At 39.2% G+C, this 17,718-nt stretch overlaps 1 long non-coding RNA gene and 1 pseudogene across 1 annotated transcript in view; both read left to right on the forward strand.

Annotated features, from left to right (window-relative positions):
• The window catches only part of LOC118521997 (uncharacterized), a 74,982-nt gene that overhangs the window by 20,786 nt on the left and 36,478 nt on the right, over nucleotides 1-17,718 (forward strand). The window lies entirely within an intron of this gene.
• LOC118521996 (prefoldin subunit 5 pseudogene) lies at nucleotides 7,342-7,952 on the forward strand (annotated as a pseudogene).

The raw sequence follows: 17,718 nt of genomic DNA on the forward strand, positions 1-17,718 counted from the left end.
TTTTTCTAATTTTCCTTGAAGTTTGGGAATAGTGGACATACTGAGTGCTTATTTATCTTTATAAGCTAATTGAAACAGTTTTTTTTTTTTTTAATTTAAGGAAAATACTTCATATTCACAAGAAGTCAAGCCCTTTCTTAATCACAGACACGACATTAGAGAGTTCATAGCTTCATTCAGCCACTTCAGCCACAGGCCAAAAATACACACACAGATACAGACATTTATTAGTCCACATATCAAAGAGCTTTTGTAGTATTTCCCAATGCATAGGAAGTCCTTAGTTGATTTGAGCTCCCAAATGAAAAAATAGACAGCAGACCTAATAAATGAAATTATCTTTCAGTCAATAAAGAGTAGATCTACAGAGATACTCAAAATTGTCAGATCATAAAACCAAATTCTTTATTGTTTCCTCCAGTAAGGAATACATTACCGGGCATGGCACAGCCAGGGACAAAACAAAATGCAAAGTCAGTAGGGAAAAAATGGGAAAGAAACAGAGTTAACGAAGCTCAACTTTTATTGCTGCTTGTGATTCTCTCTGGGAGGCAGGGGACATGGTCAAGGCTTAAACCAAGCGTCAGGGACACTTTGCTGGCCGCTCCATTTAACTGGCTTTGTGAAGTTAGCAGCTGAGCATTTTGACAGATGACCTACGTACCTCTAAACTTGTTAATACATACTTTTCAAAAAGGTAAAATCATGATTCCCAGGCAAATTTAAAATCAACACATCAAAATTTTATTTAACTTCTCAATTAATGAGGAAACCAGTAAGATGTTGAAATCAGTTCTCACCAATTTCTATTTTCAATTCCTGGCTCCACTGACCCAAGTCCTACCAATGATTGCTTATTTGACATTCCATCGGGATGTCCTAAATGCCTCTCATATTCTACTGTGTCCAAAAGGGAATTTGGGATTTTTCTTCCCAAACCTTTTCTAGTATTCCCTGCTTCTGACAGTGGTTCCATCGTATGTCAAATTATTTATGCCAGAAATCTAAGACTCTCCTTCCTCCTCTACTTCTGCGCGTCATCGTGTGCATTCTGTTACGGAGTTTTGTGGATTTCACTTTCTAAATACCCTTCCCCCTTGTCTCCTTCTGTCTTTCGCTGATCCTGTGACACCATCATCTGTAGTTCACCAATACCTTTCCACGCAGACTGAAGCATTAGCCCCATTTCTGCCCACTGCCCCACTACCGGGGGCATCCTCTTATCCATCCAAATCACTTCTCATGTATCAGCCAGAACGGTACTTGCCAAATGCAGATCTGATTATTTATTCCATTACTCAAAGCCTTTTGTGGCCCTGTGCCTACCTGCAAGGTTCTTACTCTGCCACTGGTTATTCTCTCCTTCTCTTCAGTGCCATCATGAACTAGGCTCCCCCTCTTTCTGGTTCAAGCTTCACTAATTTCTTTACATGTCTTTCAGTGTCTTCCCACCACGGGATCTTGGTGGTGCTGTTTTCTTGTAATGTTTTTTTCTAACTCTCCCACTTTGGGTTCATACCTATAATCAACCCGAGTTCATGTCATTTCTTACATTATCAGGGTGCTTTCCTTGAGTGCTAAGAGTAAGCCAGATACCCACCTTCCTCCCATGGCACTTAAAAATCATTGTAATCTGGGGGCGCCTGGGTGGCTCAGTTGGTTAAGCAACTGCCTTCGGCTCAGGTCATGATCCTGGAGTCCCTGGATCGAGTCCTGCATCGGGCTCCCTGCTCGGCAGGGAGTCTGCTTCTCCCTCTGACCCTCCCTCCCTCTCATGTGCTCTCTCTCATTCTCTCTCTCTCAAATAAATAAATAAAAATCTTTAAATAAAATAAAAAAAAAATCATTGTAATCTTACACTGACTTTTGTGATTGAGTGTTTTCTCTAACATAACATTGTAAGTGTCAGGAGGGCAGGGCCATGTTCATTCTACATCTCCTTCTATTATGAGAGCATAGTGTGTAGTTCACCAGTAGTGTGAGCATAGTTCTATATTTACAGATTACTGAAATGTCTTTTATGTTTTTAAAGATTGATTGATTGATTGATTTAGAGAGCGAGCAAGCGCCGGGTGGGGGAAAAGCAGAGGGAGAGAGAGAGAATTTCAAGCAGATTCCCCACTGAGCGTGGAGTCCAAAGCAGGGTTCGATCTCACAACCCTGAGATCATGACCTGAGCCAAAACCAAGAGCCAGACGCTCAACCGACTGCACCACCCAGGCACCCCTGAAACGTCTTTTAAACTCATTCTTCTCAGTAAGATCATGGGAATGATATCACCTTTCATACAGATGTTTTTTGAGAATTACTGAAGAATGCATTCATATAATTCTTGAGTACTCTGAGCATTTCAATGTCACCTGTCATTCAGATTTCCTTCACTATCTCGGATGTTCTTCATTTGGGCCTAGAGAAGGTTAACCACTTAAGAAATATCACTGACTTTAACTGTTATCTTACTATCCCATCAGTTAGGACTAGATTCACCCCCTGGTAACAGGAAATTGGTGTGGTGGATTAAAAACAGATTATTTATTTATCTTGTGCAACAGGAAATACAGGGATGGGTAGGCAAGGTCTTGACAGCAAGAAAGCAGATCCCTTGTAACTTCCCGCAATGGGGGTAGCACCTCTGGGCAGGAAAGCAAGAGAGGAAGTGGTCTCAGTAGACTTCTCTTTCCCCGGGAGGGGGGAAAATCAAGTTTTTAGCCTCCAAGGTTTCTACAACAGAGACAGACAAGGCAGCAGGGAAGGAAAGAGAAGGTGGGTCCGTCAACTGCTGGTGTCTGCCACACCTACCGTGGATGACTTGTTTACCCCAGAGTGAGGTGGTCACACCAGACATTCAGGGGGGTATGCCACCAGCTCCCCATCTCTGTGACATGTGAGCAGTTAGTTTTGCCTTAATTGTTATGAATATAGCCTTGCAAATCACCATCTTGAAAAGTTCTGTGAAATGAACGTGGTAGTTTCCTTTTGGGACAGAGTCAACCCATTAGAAAGATTGTCCCTGGAGGACAAATACCAATTCAGAGCCAGTGTGAAGTAAGCATTTTCAGTAACAAAAGAAATGCTTCTCATTTTTGAACTGCATAGGCAACTCATTTTTTTGAATTCTGAAACTGCAACTTGACAAGAGAGAGAAAAATATTTTCTTTTCTGAAGGCTGCCAAGAATAAAGGCTATTCTCATTTGTTAAAATAAGAGGAGGTAATAAGTTAAAATAAGCATACTCTGACCTTATTTTCGAGCCCAACATTCTCTAGAAAAACACTTTTTTTAAAAGGAAGGGAAGTTCAGTTATTTTTGCAGTCATTGCTTTTTTGTAGGCCCTCATTATCTTTCAGTTTTATTTATAATAGAATTTACGAGCTGCAAGGACAACTTTTGAAGCCTATTACCAAATACTTAAGCATCCTTTACATCTTTCTGCATTCTTGCAAGAAAATAGCTTTATGGATTTAAACCATCCTGGGGTGCAGATCTTTTCATTCTAGTAGTTGGACACGTGCTTGTATAAAGATCTCCATATGCTGTTCTCATAGAGAAATGTGAACCATAATGATTTACTAATGTTAAAAAAGAGACAACGGTCGCCAAATGAAGCCACTTGTACTAAACTCCATGTCACCCAATGGAGACTTAATACCTAACTTAATTACAGTCCAGCCTCCCCAGGAATGGAATCTTACACCAGTCAGTCTGGAATTACCTGATCAGCATAGCAGGGGATCTGCCTGATAGACCCCATCCATCTCCTGAAGAACAAGGTGACCTTGCCACATACAATCAGCTCTTTGCTAGAACAACTCCCTTGTCCCACCCCTTCCTCTGTGGAAGTCCTTCATTCTGTATAGCTCTGAAGAGCTCCTTTTTATTTGCTAGATGGGATGCTGCCTGATTCATGAATCACTGAATAAAACCAGTAAGATCCTTAACATTTACATTAAATCTTGAAAATTTCTTTAACATTTACTCAGTTGAATTTTGTTTTTTTAACAGATTCTGCACTACTAAATGGGCTGGAAGCTTCCACTTCCCTCACTTTTCCTACCTTGCCTCTCTATTAGCTGAAGCTATGATACTCCATTCTAAAATATCTATATTCTTTTCTTTTTTGTAATAACACAATATGAAGGGCAGACTCTATAAACCTTAGAATACCTGAGACGACAAAGACAAAATATTTATTATGAAGCTGATTGTTACTTTTTACTCAATATGCTACTGCAAATAAACCAGAATTGTTTGGTCCATGTAGATAATTTGTTATGCCTCAATATTTCTTATAAACTCTGACTACAGGTCTAAAACTGTTTCCGTAAGAGTAGAATAATGAGAGAAGGTGACTAAAAATCACTTTCTTCTGTTTCTTTTCTTTATAATTTTCCTCTTTCACAGATAGACTACTTTTTATTTTTATTTTGTAAGAATATACATTTATGTTTTGAGTAGTTATAAATCTATAGAAAAATCACGAGAGTACAGAAAGCTCTCACACACGAGCCTGGCTTCTCATATTATTAACATCCTACATTAGTATGGTACTTATTCTAATTAATGAACCCATGTTGATACATTATTTTTAACTAAAGTCCATATTTGATTCAGATTTCTTTAAGTTTTACTAAATATTTTGTGTTGCTACTGTTGTTCCAGAATTCCACTCAGGATACCACAGGACTTTTAATCATCTTGTGTCATTAAGCTCCTCTTGGCCATGACAGTTCCTGAAATTTTTCTTGTTTTTTTATGACTGACAGTTTTCATGAGTATTGGTCAGGTTTCTGGTGTCCCTTTCTGGAGATGTCCCTTTCTGGAGATTTTTTTTTTTATATATTTTTGTCACTGTGAGATTAGGCTTAGAGGTTCTGGGAAGGAAGATCATAGAGGCAAAGTACCATTTTAATCAGATCATATCACAGGTGTACATTATCAACATGGCTTATAGCTGCCAATGTTAGTTAATCACCTGGTTGAGGTAAGCTTTGTCATGTGTTTTCACTGTTACTGTTTTTCATTTCCATTCTGTATCTTTTGGAAGGAAGTCACTACAAGCTCCCATGCTTAAAGAGTAGAGAATTATGCTCCATATTCCTGAGAACAAAGTATCAATATTAAGTTATTTGTTTTCATCTTAATGAGAGATTTATCCTTTTTCTCCAAGTTATTTACTTATTCAATCATTTATTTATATTAATGTAGATTCATGGATATTTATTTTAAATTTTGGGAATTATCCAATCCTACTTTATTTTTGCTCAAATTGTTCCAGCTTTGCATTTGGTACTCTCAGTGGGCTGCTATGTCCTTTTGACATTATTATGGATTTTTGGGGTGCAGTTTCTTACTTTCTGACACCAACATGCTCTAGGCTCATTTTACATATCACCAATACCAGCCATTTCTCCAAGTTCGTGACAAATGCATAGTGTCATAAATCCACCATTACAGTGTCACACAAAATAGTTTCACTCCTCCTGCCCCAATCCCATGTGCTCTCCCCTCTCCGTGGAAACTTTTGCAACCACTGATCTGTCACTGTCTCTATACTTTTGTCCATCATCATGTCATAAAAATGGGATCATACAGTATGTAGCCTTTTCAAACTTGCTCCTTTTATTTGGTAATATTAATTTAATATTCATCCATATCTGTGCATGTGCTGATAGATCTTTTTTTTTTTTTTATCACTGGATAATATCCCATTGCATGGATGTACTACTGTTTATCCATTTACCTACTGAAGGGCATTTCGGTGGTTTCCACTTCTGAGTGATTATGAACAAAGCTGCAATAAGTACTTGTTTGCTGGGTTTTGTGTGGACATGAGTTTTCAAATAAGTTGGTTAAATACCTAGTAACATGGTTGCTGGATTGTATGGTGAGGCAATGTTTTGCTTTGTAAGAAACTGCCAAACTGTCTTCCAAAGCAGGTGTATCTTTTTGAACTCTCATCAGCAGTGAATGAGAGTTTCTGTTTCTCCACATCCTTGCCAGGAATTATCTCAGGTTTTTTGTTTTTCCATTTAAACATTTAATGTATAGGGATTATTTCATTGTCTTAATTTTCATTTTCTGATGACAAACAATGGATTTTTTGTATGCTTATTTACAATTTGTATATCTATTTTGTCAAGGTGTCTATTCAGAAATTAGGCCCATTTTTTTTTTTTAATTGTGTTGTGTTCTTTTTGGTAAGTTTTAAAAGTTCTTTGTATATTTTATATACAACTCTTTTTTTTAAAAGTAGGCTCCATGCCCAATGTGAAGCCCACTGTGGAACTTGAACTCATGACCCTGAGATCAAGACCTGAGCTGAGGGTGGCTCAGTCGTTAAGCATTGAGGTCTGCCTTCGGCTCAGGTCATGATCCCAGGGTCCTGGGATAGAGCCCCACATTGGGCTCCCTGTTCGGCGGGAAGCCTGCTTCTCCCTCTCCCACTCCCCCTGCTTGTGTTCCCTCTCTCACAGTGTCTCTCTCTCTAGATTAAATAGTACAATAGTATCAAATAAATAAAAGTCTCAAATAAATAAAATCTTAAAAAAAATAAGGACCTGAGCTGAGATCAAGAGTTGGATGCTCAACCGACTGAGCCACCCAGGTGCCCCCATACAAGTCTTCTATTAGATATTGTTTTGCAAATATTTTCTCCCAGCCTGTGGCTTATCATTATTCTCCTAACAGTGTCTTTCTCAGAGTGTAAGTTTTTAATTTTAATAGGGTCCAACATATTTTTGTTGTTGATTGTACTAGTGGTATTGTATTTAACACTCATCACTAAATCCAAGGTCATGCTGATGTTCTTCTGTTTCTTCTAGAGGTTTTATAGCTTGCATCTTACATATGTTTTGATCTACTTTGAGTTCATTTATGTGTAAGGTCTAAGGTTTTTTTTTTTTTGGTTGCTTTGTTTTGGCATATGGGAGTTCAATTAATCTGTTATCATTTGTTGAAAACTCTATCCTTTCTTTGCTCAGTCATCTTTACCCATTTGTCAAAGACTAATTGACTACATTTGAATGTATTGATAGCTGGCTTCTCTGTTCCACTGATCTAAGTGTTTGTTCTGTGGCCAATACCATGTGGTCTTGATTATGCTAGCTTCATAGTAAAGCTTGAAATGAGCCCTTGACTGTCATCCTCCTGCTCCTCCTCCTTTTCTTCTTCCTCTTCTTCTTGTTTATTGTACTATTTAATCTAGATTTTTTGCCATTCATATAAGCTCTAGAAGTGATTTGTTGATATCTGAAAGATAGCTTACCAGGATTTTTATTGGCATCACAATGAATGTATAGATCAAACTGAAAAGAGTTGACATCTTAAAAATGTGGATCCTTCCCAACATGGCGCAGTCAGTTAACATTACCGAGCTGAACCTGCCGCAGCTGGAAATGCTCAAGAACCAGCCGGACCAGGAAGTGGAGTTCCTGTCCACGTCCATTGCTCAGCTCAAGGTGGTACAGACCAAGTATGTGGAAGCCAAGGACTGTCTGAACATGCTGAACAAGAACAATGAGGGGAAAGAATTACTCGTCCCACTGGTGAGTTCTATGTATGTCCCTGGGAAGCTACGTGATGTGGAACATGTACTCATCGATGTGGGAATAGGCTACTATGTAGAAAAGACAGCTAAGGATGCCAAGGACTTTTTCAAGAGGAAGAAAGACTTCCTTACCAAGCAAATGGAGAAAATCCAGCCAGCTCTGCAGGAGAAGCATGCCATGAAACAGGCTGTCATGGAGATGATGAGCCAGAAGATTCAGCAGCTCACAGCCCTGGGAGCAACTCAGGCTACTGCCAAGGCCTGAGAGCTTATTTCAGATCTGGGGCAGAGGGACTCTGCTTCAGGAGCTTGGGACTTTGTGGGCGTGGCTTCCTGGGGTCCAGGAAGAGAACGATCTTGTGTTTCATGCTAATAAATGTGCCAGCTGGGCAAAAAAAAAAAAAAATGTGGATTCTTCTAATCTATGGACATGGAATATATCTCCATTTACTTAGATCTTCTTTGATTTTTTTCATCAATGTTTTATGCACATATAAATTATTCCACATACAGATTGTGTACATACTTTGTTAGATTTATATCTAAATATTTCATTTATTGCATGCTATTATGAATGGTGAGGTTTATTTAATTTCAAGTTTGAGTATTCATCTCTCATAAATAGGGAGACAATGGGCTTTTTATTTATTTATTTATTTTTTATTTATTTTTATTTTTTTTTTAAAGATTTTATTTACTTATTCATGAGAGACAGAGAAAGAGGCAGAGGGAGAAGCAGGCTCCCTGCCAAGCAGGGAGCCCGATGCGGGGCTCGATCCCAGGACCCTGGGATCATGACCTGAGCCGAAGGCAGACGCTTAACCGACTGAGCCACCCAGGCGTCCTGACAATGGACTTTTTAAATATCGACTCTGAATCCTGCAGCCTTGCTGGCCTCACTTATTATTCCAGGTAGGCAGATCTTGGCTGTGTCTGTCTGGATGAGGTGGCATTTTATTCTGTAACCTCAGTTCTTTGATGCATCCAGGAAAATTCACTGATTTTTCTTGTTAGGACAAGAGTGAGGAAGCCCTAGGCTTCATGTGTCAGAGCACAGACTGGAATTTCTCACATCCTGCTTTCTAAAATTTCTTATTGTTTTCCTACTCATATATGTTTTATTAATGTTTGTCCTTGAGGTCTTAATTGTTTATTTCTATGTAATAGAAAATTGACAGAGGCAGATAACGAGCAAATATAAATGATAATTATTACAGTTCTAAAGGCAATTGTGAATCTACCCAACAGCAGCAACAGCAAAAAAATAATGTCAATAATTTGGAAGCAACTCTTCATTTAAACAGTTATGGGCAATCCCTTTCCTTTTTTTTTTTTTTTTTGTATGAAGCCCAGTATGAAGTTCTTTGAACACCAGGAAGAAATTTCCTGTTAACTTCTGAGCTATTTCTGCTTTTAGAGTAGAAGCACAGCAGGGGACCAATGGAAGATATATTTGAAAAAAAAAATGTTGTTGGCCACATTTAACTGAGGACCCTCAGGCACGCACATCCGCATACTAAAGTGATTAGCGCCTTAGCTGAGCTCACATAAGGAGGACAGAGAGCAGCTCCGAGAGTGGGACAGTGGCAGGCCGCTATTCATCCTGACATTGATATTTCTCTTCCATGTGGCCTGAAACGTCAAGTTCTGTTGAAAAGAATGGCCCATTTGCATGTAAGCCCCATGACTAGAACACATGTATTTCCACACAGAATCTGTCCTAAGTCACACATGCCATGGGACCATAAGAATGACTGACTTCAAGCTGAGAACACATGGGGCAGATCTTTAAAACCTGCCAGCCATGCATCATTTTCCCCTTGAAGTTGCCTTCAGGCCACTCGGGGCACCTTGCTGCCTTTGGGTCCATTTTAGCACTTAGGAGAGAAGGAGCATCAAAATGTGCATGGGGAGCAAGAATGTGTGTGTGGGGGGAGGCTATGTTAAAATAAAGCAGTGTAGTTTAGTGATTAGTAACTATAATGAAATTTGCTATACCCCTCATAATTTTCATGTGCACATAACTTACCCTATTATATTCGTTGTTACTGTACTCAATCCTAAAGATTTTGTGTTTAGACCTACAAAGAAATCATATAGACAAGCACAAATAATGCAAGATCCAGAAATTCTATACCAATAGAATAGCTAACTGCGCTACTCTGATTTAGTTGCCTATCCTAAAGTGATCAAACTCTCGCAGTTATAAATCCTATGAGGGACCAAGTTTTCTTCTTTATGTATTATATAAATAAAGTATACCTTAATATGTTGTCATGATTTATTCCATGAATATTTCATGGATTCCACAGCATAAGAGAATTTCTCTACCCCTTCTCCCTATTAACCATGAAATGTTATGTCATGCTGGGGGCTGAGCTCTGAGGCAGTGATAGAGAACATCTGCACAATGGCAGTTTCCTGATCTTACTGAGAGCAATGACTACAGAGGGACTTTTATATCTGAGTTATTCATGATCACAGCAAAATAATGGACTGCTTATAGTTTGTCAGAAAGAAGGCAACTGTGATATAGTAAAAAGAACTCTGGATCTAAGATCAGAGGAGCTGGTTAAATTTAAATCTAGCCCTTAGCATTAGTAGTTACACTAGTTATCGATTGCTGCATAACAAATGATCCCCAAACTTAGTGTCTTAAAAGAACAAATGTGTGTTATCTCCTATAGATTCTATGGGTCTGGAATTTGGGAGTGGCTTAGTTGCATGGTTCTGTTTTGGAATTTCTCATGAGATGCCAGTTGAGCTGGCAGCTGGGGCCATCACCATGTGAAGGTTTGACTGGGTTAGAACATTGGTTTCCCAGATATCTCATTCACAGGTTTTTGGTGGAGGAATCTGTTCCTCACTTCAGCTTGGCTCTCTGCACACCTGGCAGCTGGCTTCCCTGAGACTGAGCTTTCCAGAGAAGAGGGAGCAAGAGAGAAACCACCATGCCTCTATGACCTAGTCTTAGAAGTCACAAATCATCATTCCTACATATTCCATTAATTGGAAGCAAGTCATGGAGGTCAGCTACGCTCCAGGGCAGGAGAATTAGGTCTCATCATTGGATGTGAGGAGTGACAAAGAGTATATATGGGTATATTTAAACCACCACAGGAGCTACATGAGTAATGATTAATACAGCCTCTCTGAACATCAGTTCCCTTCACAAAAGAACAGTATCTAACTAGGAGAATCATTGAGGCTATTAAATAAGACGATGCATGTGGCATATTTTGTAAAATGTTACCTGTTTTACATATGTAAGATAAAAACAGATAGTAGGATCAGTGCACCGTTAATGTTATTTTATTATGGCCTTGATATATGTTGAAGACATCCCATTCAATGACCTCCACGTTGGGCAGACAGCTGTGCAGTGCAGACTCTTTTGGAGAAGGAAACGTGCAAATCCAGACTGTCACAGCCTAGTAGGCAACACTCATACATTGCTGTAACCATGGAGAACAGTCATTGTATAATGCAAACTTAATTCCCAGAGAATGAGGGGCAGTTAAACAATCAGAATTATTTTCTTATTTTTTGAGTGGCTTGATCGAATATGTGTCGTTTTCCCCACCTGACAAGAGGTCGGCGACAGGCAAGCAGATCAGGCTGACGCAGTGGCTGAAGGTCCGTCGGGGTCAGAGACTCTGGCTGTCTCGGCACCGCTGTCCTGGCTCATCCCCATTGCCTTAACCTGCTGCACTTGAAACGGTAAGCGTGTGTTCCACGGGAATGCAACAGGGACAAGGGACAAAAAAGGTGTGCTGAAGCTGCCCTGTTTTTGTGTTTGTAAGCTTTGATTTCTAATAAATTTAGACTTATGGAAAAGTAGAAGTAGAGATTTCCCTTATATTCTTTTCCGAGCTTCACTTGATGTTAGCACCATCCATAACAATAGTGTATTTGGTGAAATCTGGAAATTAGCATTTACTATGAACTAATTAACTGATTGCTATTAGTAACACTATACTGTAACTAATAACTATCCTATTAACTCATAATACTATTACTTATTTGTTAATAATGGTGGCATTAATAATATAAAATAATATATACAATGTAAAATATAGTGATAAAGGATATTAATAGCAATCTCATTACTATTTTTACTTAACAATACTACTGACTAATTTACAGACCTTATTACAGTTTTTCCCAGTTTGGCCACTAGTGTTTTTCCAGCTCTAGGCTCCACGACGCCATCATTCACTGCGTCCGTCTGTGTTTCCCCACACGCACCCATCTTACTCTTGTTTTTTGTCACCTGGAAACTTCAGAAGAGTCCTGGTCAGTAATTTTGTAGAATGCCCCTCAGTGTGGGTTTTTCTGATGTTTTCTTGTGATTCGGCTGGGGTTATGCATTTATGCAAAACAATTGCCAAGGTGACGTGCTTTTTCCCTCGCCTGGTTTTAGTGGGCGCGTGAGATGTAAACCCGCATTCCTTGATTTTGACGGCGTCTGCCTTGTTTACATCTCCGTACCCCGGAGACCACGCCATGACAAAACATACGCAACTATTTTTAACTGTGTAATTGATAAGTGTCTTCTGGAGAGGTATTTTGAGCCTAAGGAAATTTCCTGTGTTCCATACGTTTGCCCACTAACTTTAGCATCAATAGATGGCTTTTGCCTGTAACCGCCATGAGTCTGTGTTTCTATAGTGTTGGTTCAATTTGATGACTTCTTTTTTTTTTAAGAGTGATTTGATGACTTCTCTAGATACATATAGATGAATCAATGAGAAACTACAGAAATCAAATCCATAGCTTAATATGGAAATGTGAATGTCTGTTTGGCAAAATGAAAAAAAACAAACAAACACTTTGGGACAATATGGTTTCATGCAGGGAACCAAAAAGCATTTTTTGAATTTCTGATCATATGGGCAATATTCCTGAGCCTTGCGAATATGAAAACAACCAATCTGTTTACAACAGGAAGAACTACTACAGATGCTTACAAAATCCAAAGAAGATATGAGAATCATGTACCTAAAGTCTCTTCCTCGGTCCGGTATATCTTTAGAGAAACGGTGGAATTGCTATAGACATGTTTCTTTCACTGGAAGAGACGGCAAGAGAAGTGGGTGGCATTCATTACGCTGTGAGGGATCGGTTTTGCTTCTTGTTTTCACCAGGAGAGGAGAAGGCTCTGATTCTTTATTCATTCTAAATCACCATCGCAATTTTTTTTAAAAAAAAGTCAGATGATTAGGGTTTTCATTACTTACTGGCAGATGAATTAAATTAGAGAAAAAGGGTATGCAAATTAAGAGTGTGGTAGCTGTCAAACAAAGTCAGTAATCCACCCCGGGACCCCAAGGTAGAGTCTCAGTTGCCTGTCTGTGAAGAAGTTTGTCAGATTTGAGAAACAACCGGGCAGCAACCACAAAGAGTGTTTAAACAAACCAGTCTGGGAGTCAAAAGGTGTTGCGTTGCAGAAGGCTGGGGGTGTTAATTCAACACGGATTAACACCACAGCTGTTTCCTAAAATAGTGAAGATAGGACACACTGGTGTGAGCCCAGAGACTTTTCCTGTATCTGTTCTAGATCAGATGGGTCTGTGGTGAAGTGAGACCAGTGAGGCTAAGCGAAAGGCTTCCGAATCAAACACAGAATCCAGTTCTGCTCTTAGACCTCGCTAGAGAGGGGCATATGCGGGACCCCGTATCAGAGAAGGCCCCACTCTGCCACACCTGTGTGCAGTCTTCCCTCCCTCTACCAGGGAGCAAGGATTCAGAATATCCTGTGGGCCAAGGGAACGTGCCCACAGTCAGCCTGCGCTGGCTCCTGGAATGTCCTGCTCACGGTCTGGAGCAGATTTGCGAGAGCAAGCAGGCCTGTCGTGTGGATTCCTCTTCTTGAGGTCAGACCACATCATCACCAGGATGTGCCTCCCAGGGGATAAGGATGCTGCTCGATTATGGGGCCAAGTTGCCAGGAGGCTGCCCCAGCTACACCAGCATATTCCCGATGGGAGACAGAGAAATCCACCGAGCCTAAATTCAAATTACACTAAAAGGTCTATTTATCAAGATAAGAGAAAAGGATATAACTTACATATTTAACAGATTGTTTCTTTGTTTTCTTAATAATGTATTTTTATGTGGTAAACTACTCATAATATACAAATATATACCAAATATGCCTATAATTGACCACTTTAATTATTGAGTGTATCACCCCATGTCATGTAGTACTTTCACAGTGTTGTGCAACCATCACCACTATCTTTTTCCAGAACTTTTTTAATCATCCCAAATAAAAATTCTTACACCCATGAAACCCTAGCTCCCTACCTTCTCTGACCCCAGTCTCTGCTGACTTCTCTATTCTTGATGTCCTTAAGAATTTTCCTATTGTAGGTACCTCTTGTATCTGGCTTCTTTCAGTTAGCACGGTGTTTTCAAAGTTCATCCCTGATGTAGTGTGTATTAGAACTTCCTTTCTCATTTGGCTGAATAATGTCCCATTGTACGTAGATACCACATTCATCCCTCAGCGGACACTTGGGCTTTTTCCACCTTTGCCTATTACGAACAATGTTGCTGTGAACTCCGGTGTGCAGTTATCTGTGTGAGTCCCTGTTTCTGGTTCTTTTGGGTGGATACTTAGGAGTGGAATTGTTGGAGCATGTGGTAATTACATGTTGAACATTGTAAGGGACTCCCAAATTGTTTCCTCAGTTTTAGCTTACACTGTTTGCTTATATAGTACACGGCCTCCCTTGTGAAAACCCTGGGGCCTGCAGATACGAGGGCTGGGGCCTGACAACAGATCATGAGTCTGTAGATACTGTCTGTCCTTAGAAATGTTGTTCATTTACTCTTTTCTTCTTTGCCTCCTACATCTTATAAATAAGAAATCTGAGTTTCCATCCGTGCTCAAACTTGGAAACTTTTGTGTCATCTAAAAAAAAAAAAAAAATCCAAGTCATGCTGTTTTTGTGATATTTCAGGTCTGGCTGAAATCAGGAAGTAATAGGAATATAAAAAGAAAACTTGATCTTTTGAGGTTTTCTGCACTACCGTAGCTTGGATAAAAATTAAGCTTTTAAAATTTTTTGAGGTTCCTCTATTAATGCTACTGATTTTTAAAAAAAATATTGTATTGCTCCCATCTTTGGAAAGAACTCAGCTCTCCTCCAAGGCTTTGTAGAAATTCTTTGTCTTAATGTAGCTTAAAAAATGAGTCATTTAAAACCGTGAAGGATGTCAGAAAGAAATGTGAAGAAGGGAGAAAAGCAGAAATTAAAAGAAAAGAATGAGCACCACACTCGCAGGGGGACCCAATCCGAACCGTGTGGGTCCAGGCAGAGCCTTTCAAATCTTTTGAAGTTCATACAGTATTCTGATCCTTAAGCAACCTATGTTCTTGAAAAATTAACCAGGAAACTAGCATGGGCTAAATGCCTTTATGTTTGAATTAGAGGACAGGGAGAGGGCCCGCTGCCTTCAGGGAAGGTTTTTAATCAGAATGTCTCTTCATCCTGGCTTTTGACCTTTCCTAACATTGGATTGTTTTTTCACACTGGTTTTGAAAGAGCCTGTGGCTCTCAGGAAGGAGGGGATGGGTATCGCCATCTTGCTTAGCATGGCTTATGTCAAGATTTTACACTTGTAAAAGCACCTAAGTGCGCTGATGACAGACAGGGAGCAAAGATGATTTGCAAGTGTTTCTGCTTTTGTTAAACTTTTATTTCAAGACAACTGGAGAGCACATCCCATCACTGCTGTGAAAAATTCTACCTTTAATTTATGAGGAATTCTTTGGAATTTACATTTTCTGATAAAAACATATATTTCTCCAAGTAGTATCCTTCCTAATTTTTAGTAAAGACACCATGCATTTTGCACCCCCAGGTAACCTCTCTGCCCTCTTCATATGTCTGAAAATATCAAGTGGTATTTCCCAAAGACTATACCACATAGCAGCAAATTAGTCTGAGTTTTGCATTCCGAGAGATTGACAAACCTGAAGGAATTCTGCATAACATCCTCAGGTTAGCATTCAGTCCCAGGAGGCCTCCCCACCTACCTACTCCTGTGATCCCCATCTTGCCCTTTTCCTAAGACTGTACAGCAGCATCGGGGTATGTGTAGGATTAATCCATAGTAAATCTTTTATTCTCACTCGACTTGAAGGATCTTGAGGGTGGGACAATAATCAATTTAAACATTTTAAGCCGTTTTATTTCTGATATCATTCTGTCCCTTGGCATTCAACATGTTGATGTTGGTGACTCCATAAAAGAGAATGTGGGCAGTGGAAAGAAGGAGGAGTTTCTAGAAAGGGACACAGACTTTTAAGTGTTAGCCACTCGTTAACTGTGAGAATTAGGGCTGTTGGATTTATCACTTAACTTTTCCATTAGATCTATTTATAAAATAATCATTGAAAAAAAATCAAAATTGTTCCAAGATCCTGATGGTAGCTTTCATTTAATTTTCATTTAATGTGTAATGCCTAAGAGCTAAGAAATTTGGACATTTCAGACATCTACATGTCTGGGAGCAGAAATTATATATTACATGTCAGGGACACATGGGCATCGATTACTCTGAAAATTTCTGCAACCAAAGGGCATGTTTAGTATTTTCTAATATAGCACACATTTTAGGAAATCATTCTGTTACCAAGCTTTACTTTTCCCATATATTTTCATATTATTGTTTTCAATTCAATGACAATTTGAAGAAGGATTCATTGATCTTCTACAGGAACACACACATGTATATGCATATGTACACACACACACACACACACACACACACACACACACACACACACACACACACACACACCTTCTATTACTCACCCTAGGGGACTAAATGGATTCTTGCAGTCTGCTATGGCTAAAAAAAATCTACTAAATTTCTGACAAAAACTACTTTTAAGTGAAAGCACTGTTGAGAATTAGAATAATTTAAGGATCATTTGAGGGCATCTTGAAAATTGTGACTCCATGCGGACGGAAAAAGCCATTGGCCTTGGATAATTTGCAAGCAGCTGTCTTCTTTTCCCCATTCCAAGCTCCCATGTTTTATGCAACTAATACATTATGAATTGCAGCCCCATTCCTTACAGAAATGTGAATTTATAAAAGGCATACATTTTACATCATATTCACCTTTCTCACCTTGGTCTTAACCAGGGCTACTTTCTCCCACCTTCTGAAACCACACTAGCCTGGTCTTCACCAGTTTTTTCCACCTCACCAAAGCTTTCTAATTTGTAACTTGCCACTGAAGCTTTTAGTCAGGTTTTGCATCTGAATGACCTTTTCTTCCTCTTTTGAACACATTACTTGACAAATTTTAAAAGTCAGCTCTCTCTGCTGTAGAGTCTATTTTTTCTTCATTCTTTTTTTTCTATTAAACTTTATTAAAAATAGCTGCATTCACTATCGCAAGTATTCATCGTACTGGTATTTTTCTTATAAAATCCTCCTGAACTAATTCATGGGTGGTTAGCTTAAAAAATAAAGCATAACGTGATATTTTCAATACTGTCCTTGGCCCTATGTCTGATACTACCTATAATTCATGAGCAGAGTACAAGTTCAAGATCATGTGATGCCATGAACTTGAATGTTGCCACAGTGTTTATGCTTAATAAATGGTTTTTTGATACCTCTTTTTCAAATACATGCACCCTATGCCTGGGAGCACAGGCTAAAGCTAGTAGAGAAGTTTCAGGTATTATAATGATTAAATATTCAAAATACATTTTTGATCTAATTTTTTAATCAGCCTGTGGTTAATAAGATGGTTGAAAAGGCCGATTACGCGGGCCACAGCCATTCAGCTGAAGCATGTTGTCATGGTCAGAGACTCATCCGGGGAAAAGCTGTAGCTAAGTACTGCAGGTATGCTAAGGCATGAGCTTGTTCATCATTTAAATCAGGGAGGCAAAGTAGACACGAGTCCGAGATGTTTGCTGACAGTCTCACCTGTCTTTCCAGGTTGACCTGGTTCCTAGTGGTGGAAATCAAGTAGGTTTTCTGTAATTAACTTTTGAATGAGGTGGAGTTTTCTAGGAAGAGGTTAATCAACCCTTAGTATTTGAGTTAAATAAATCTAAAAATGCTTGTATAGTGTTATTTTAACACTATGCCATTGTGGGGTACTTGCCACGAAGTTTTTGAGGACTAAAAATTGTG

Source organism: Halichoerus grypus, chromosome 4 (assembly GCF_964656455.1).
Source record: "Halichoerus grypus chromosome 4, mHalGry1.hap1.1, whole genome shotgun sequence".
Taxonomy (NCBI): Eukaryota; Metazoa; Chordata; class Mammalia; order Carnivora; family Phocidae; genus Halichoerus; species Halichoerus grypus.